Source organism: Chiloscyllium plagiosum, chromosome 19 (genome assembly GCF_004010195.1).
Source record: "Chiloscyllium plagiosum isolate BGI_BamShark_2017 chromosome 19, ASM401019v2, whole genome shotgun sequence".
NCBI lineage: Eukaryota > Metazoa > Chordata > Chondrichthyes > Orectolobiformes > Hemiscylliidae > Chiloscyllium > Chiloscyllium plagiosum.
In genome coordinates this window covers 62,016,008-62,021,435 of record NC_057728.1, presented here as the reverse complement: position 1 = coordinate 62,021,435, position 5,428 = coordinate 62,016,008, and the positions used below count along the sequence as shown (strand labels likewise).

At 47.1% G+C, this 5,428-nt stretch overlaps 1 protein-coding gene across 2 annotated transcripts in view; it reads right to left on the bottom strand.

Moving 5' to 3' along the window:
• LOC122559325 (homeobox protein DBX2-like) overlaps positions 1–3,750 on the bottom strand; it is a 35,811-nt gene extending 32,061 nt beyond the window's left edge. The window contains exon 1 of one of the 2 annotated variants that reach the window (XM_043708695.1): positions 3,731–3,750. The gene's annotated coding sequence lies outside the window, so the exon portion shown is untranslated. The remainder of the gene's footprint in view (positions 1–3,730) is intronic. The other variant, XM_043708696.1, reaches the window with a different exon arrangement.
• Between the last annotated feature and the right edge of the window lie 1,678 nt (positions 3,751–5,428).

The following is a 5,428-nucleotide window of genomic DNA, read 5'->3' as shown; positions in this document are numbered from 1 at the left end:
ACACTTAATGGTAAGGTCCTAGGGAGTGTTGCAGAACAAAGAGACCTTGGAGTGCAGGTTCATATTTCCTTGAAAGTGGAGTCGTACGTAGATAGGATAGTGAAGAAGGCGTTTGGTAGGCTTTCCTTTATCAGTCAGAGTATTGAGTACAGGAGTTGGGAGGTCATGTTGCAGCTGTACACGACATTGGTTAGGCCACTGTTGGAATATTGCGTGCAATTCTGGTCTCCTTCCTATTGGAAAGATGTTGTGAAACTTGAAAGGGTTCAGAAAAGATTTATAAGGATGTTGCCAGGGTTGGAGGATCTGAGCTACAGGGAGATGCGGAACAGACTAGGGCTGTTTTCCCTGAGCTGAGGGGTGACCTTATAGAGGTTTACAAAATTATGAGGGGCATGGAATAGGATAAATAGACAAAGTCTATTCCCTAGGGTTGAGGAGTCCAGAACTAGAGAGCATAGGTGTAGGGTGAGAGGTGAAAGATATAAAAGAGAACCAAGGGGCAACCTTTTCATGCAGAGGGTAATACACTAATGGAATGAGCTGCCAGAGGACGTGGTGGAGGCTAGTACAATTGCAACATTTAGGAGGCATTTAGATGGGTATATGAATAAGAAGGGTTTGGAGGGATATGGGCCAGGTGCTGGCAGGTGGGACTAGAATGGGTTGGGAATATCTGGTCGGCCTGGACGGGTTGGACCGAGCGTCTGTTTCTAACCTGTACATTTCTATGACTGTATGTTCCCAATGATCAGGCAGTCCAGAACCAGAGGGTCACATTGTGAAGATATGGGGTAGGCCATTTAGGACTGAGATGACAAGAAATGTCTTCACCTAGCAAGCAGTGAGCCTGTGGAGGTCTCTGTCACCGAAAGAGATTGAGGCCATAATGTTAAATGTTTTCAGGAAGGAGTTATAGTTCTTAGGGCTAAAGGCATCAACCGGTTTGGGAGAAAATGGGAATAGGGACTGAGTTGGATGGTCAGCCATGACCATATTGAATGATGGGTGAAATAACTGCAGAGTCTAGTATCCGTCACCAAGTGACCATATTGAATGATGGGTGAAATAACTGCAGAGTCTAGTATCCTGTCACCAAGTCACCCTTTATTTACATGGTTCAGAATCACACTACACCAGGTTTATTTGGAAATACTGTCTTTTGGAGCACTGCCCCTTCATCAGATGGTTGTGGAACATGACCATACAACACAGAATTTATAGCAAAAGGATTACAGTGTCATGGAGTTATGATATATTAAGCAACTTTAGTTAAAAAGCACACAAAACCAAGTTACAGATCTTAATCTAAATTTGTTTAAGTCTTTCATCTTTTTAGAATGGGATATGGTGGTTTAGGTTCTTTAATATGTAAATCACAGAATTACATTCTCAAGGTGGCCTCTAATAATAGTGTCATCCTCAGCTCAGACAATGTATTAAATGTTTGAAGGTAACGATTTACATGTGCACTCTACATGGGCTGTGACCAGCTCGTTCAAAGCCAGTCTCTAGACTGAAGACCTTCTGAACCTCTGTTTATTTATTTATTGCTTTTTTTTTGAGGCTATTATCTCATCACCAAGTCCCCTTTATCTACACAGAGTCCTTGACACTTCTCCAGCTCTCAGTAAACAGAACAATCTCGTTTATTTTTTTTAAAAATGTGGCACTGACCCACACTAGCTCAGAGCCAGCTCCTATAGTGAACAGAGCCCCTGCTGCTTCTGTTTATATATTTTTTTTTAATTTTACCCCCACACTACTACCTACTTGCAGGAGGGCTTATTTTTTCCCCCCAGCACCCAGGTGAGATACAGAGAAAGACACAAGCTGCACAAGTCTTTAATTGGTTTCCACCAGGAAGAAAGGAAACTCCTGAGTGGCCAGTGACAAGCAGTGCCTTTCACATCAAAGGGAACCTCTATTTTTTAAAATTTTATTAAAAACGATTGCAAAAGAGTTTACAGAAAAACAGTTAACATTTACAGCTGTATACAACAGCAATTTTACAAGGGAGAGGAGCATCAAAGCCAGGCCCCAAACCCTACCGTTCAACCAGTTTACAGGGAGAGGACAAACCTCAAATCCCAGTTTCAAATATGAAAAGACATTAACAATGACATTTGTACATGAGACAATCCTGTTACATAGGAAAAGTGCAGACAATACAGACCCAGCAAGCCCCCATCCCTCCCATCTTCCGGCCTCTAAGGCAGCCCGCCCCCACACACATTCTGGTTCTCGGTCCACCCTACGCCCCGTCCAGTTCTCAGTCCACCCTGACATCTTTAGCCGCCTGGGGTGACAGCGGTCAGGATGGCCTACCCACCTTTACCTTCAGCACCTTTAGACCACCTCTAGGACAGCCCACCCTGGTGCCCACCCAGAGTGACAGCACTGAGGACGGCTACCCACGTTCTGGCTCTGTCTGCCCCTACATACCATTGGGCTCTCACCCACCCCAATGTGCCGTCCAGCCAGTGGGCTATCCTGACAAACCTTCCAGCCACCTCTAAGACAGGGACAACAGCATGCAGGGTAGCCCACAATCCTTACAGATCTCAACCAGATTCTGGATTAGTGGTGCTGGAAGAGCACAGCAGTTCAGGCAGCATCTGAGGAGCAGTAAAATCGATGTTTTGGGCAAAAGCCCTTCATCAGGAATACAGGTGAAGGGCTTTTGCCCAAAACGTCGATTTTACTGCCCCTCTGATGCTGCCTGAACTGCTATGCTTTTCCAGCACCACTAGTCCAGAATCTGGTTTCCAGCATCTGCAGTCATTGTTTTTACCTAGATCTCAGCCTGCCCCTACTCACCTTCTGGCTCTCAGCTGCTCTGACACCTTCTGACCACCTCTAGGACAGCCTGTCCTGATCAACTTTTTTTTTTTAAAAAAAGGATTACTTAGTGTGGAAACAGGCCCCTCAGTGCAACAAGTCCACACTGACCCACTGAAGCACAACCCATCCAGACATGCCCTACATTTACCCCTTAACCTAACTACAGGCAATTTAGCATGGCCAATTCACCGACCCTGCACATTTGAAGTGAGGGAGGACACCAGAGAACCAGAATGAAACCCACGCAGACACGGAGAATGTGCAAACTCCACACAGTCGCCTGAGGCGGGAATTGAACCCAGGTCTCTGGTGCTGTGAGGCAGTAGTGCTAACCACTGTGCCATCCACCTTCTCAGGACAACAGTGCTCAGAACAGCCTACCAACCATTTGGCTCTTGGGGCAATTGGCAGCAGAGTGGCCTACCACCCTCCAGCTTTCAGGACAGCCTACCAACCTTCAGGTTCACAGGATGGCCTACCCACCCTCCGGCTCTCGGGGTGACAGCTTTCAGGATGACCCATGAGCCTCCCAGCAAGGCCTGCCAGACCCAGGGACATGCAAGACAGTGCAGGTGATAGACCCAACAAACACCACAAAACAGTTAATTACCAAAAAAAAAGTCCTTTCTGGTGCACAGTCCAAATATAGAGTCCATTCCCAGGAATGGAGTCCACTCCAGTTTATGAGGTGTATTGTCAAAAATGGAGTCCACTCCAAACTGCAGAGTCCACTGCTAAAAAAAAAACAGGGTCCCCAGAGGGCAGAGTCCACTCCTGAAGGCAGCAAATGCACAGCACACAGGTGTTCAGTCTCCATGGAGTCCTAGCCCAGCCTTGGAAAACCAGGCCCACTCAGAGGAAGATAGTACAGGTGCAGTTAACTCACAGGGGTTTGGTCCACTCCTGAAGGAAAGGTCTTCTCCAGGATACAGCAAGTGCTCACCTCCCAGTGCACACACACAGGTGTTCAATCTTCAGAGGCCCAGTCCCAGGGCTAGGCCTCCCCACAGGAACAGCTCCTCTGGTAAAATGTACGTCTTCCACAAGGGCTCAGTCCAAACACCAAAAACCATGAAGACACATACAAAAAAAACCAAAGAGAACTAGAGTCCAAGGGCTAAGCCCTACCACAAGATTAACATTTCTCATTTTGAGAAAAGGATAAAGAGTAACACACAGGCTGTAACCAGCCAGTGAAACAACAACCCCCTAATGAGAACTGAGTTACACCTGAAACACATTATGTGCATCAGGAGTTTAACAATCAGTCCTCACTCAAAGGAATGTCAGTTAACAAACTGGCTAAATAATTCAGCCAGCTCAGAAGTCAGGTTTCCCCCTCCAAAAAAAGGGAAGCAGAAACTAACAGTAACATATTGACTGTAACACCAGCCAACACAGAGTCAGTCCCCTAAATTAAGAAGACCTCTGAATCTCCTGTGTATATCAGTCAGCCAGGGCTTTCCTGATTGTCCCAGGTTAACAGGCCCAATCAAGAATCTCACAGTCAATGAGATCCACCTGGCCATGATTCCAATCACCACAATGGGGCAGATATGAAGGGCTGTATATATTGGGTGTGGGCGTTTGCACTCCCTTTTTGATTTCCTGAAAAACCTTCTCCTCTGTTTTTGGCTGCACTTCAGTCCCACGCTCCTGATCTTTGGGCACCCGGTACGGAGGAAGGAGGGCAGGTCTGAAGACCTCCTCGTGGGTCTGCTCCTGGGCCTGGCCAAACTGGCCATCAACAGGTCCAGGCAGCGGGCCGTGGAGGGGGTCGTTAGGGCCGACTGCCTGCCCCTCTTCCGCGGTTACGTTAGAGCCCGGGTGTCCTTGGAGAAGGAGCACGCGGTGTCAACCAACACCCTGGAGTTGTTCAGGGAGAGGTGGGCACCGCAGGGAGTGGAGTGCATCATTTCTCCCTCCAATTCTATTTTGATTTAGTCCCGTCCCTCCCCTCCCCTTCACTGTTTTGATCACACAGCACTGCCCTTTGATGCAAAGGGCAGTGTTTGTCACTGGCCACCCGGGTGTTTTCCCATATTCCTGGTGGTGGAAATTGAATAAAAGATTGGTGCACTTTGTGTCTTTCACTGTGTCTCACACCTGCACACACAAACCATGGGTGCTGGGGATAAAATAAGCACTACCGCACTTAGGCGGTAGTGTAGGGGTTAAAAAACAAAACAAAACAAAAAAAAATAAACATACATGACGTTAGAGCCCGGATGTCCTTGGAGAAGGAACACGCGGTGTCCACCAACACCCTGGAGTTGTTCAGGGAGAGATGGGTGCCGCAGGGAGTGGAGTGCATCATTTCTCCCTCCAACTCTATTTTGATTTAGTCCCTACCCTCCCCTTCACTGTTTTGACCACAAAAAAAAAGAAAAAAGGGAGTGTTACTCTCCCCTTCACTGTTTTGATCATACAGCATTGCCCTTTGATGTGTCGGGCAGTGTTTGTCACTGGCCACCCGGGTGTTTTCCTATCTTCCTGGTGGTGGAAATTGAATAAAGATTGGTGCACTTTGTGTCTCACACCTGCACACACACAAGAAAAAAAATATATATATATAAACAGGAGA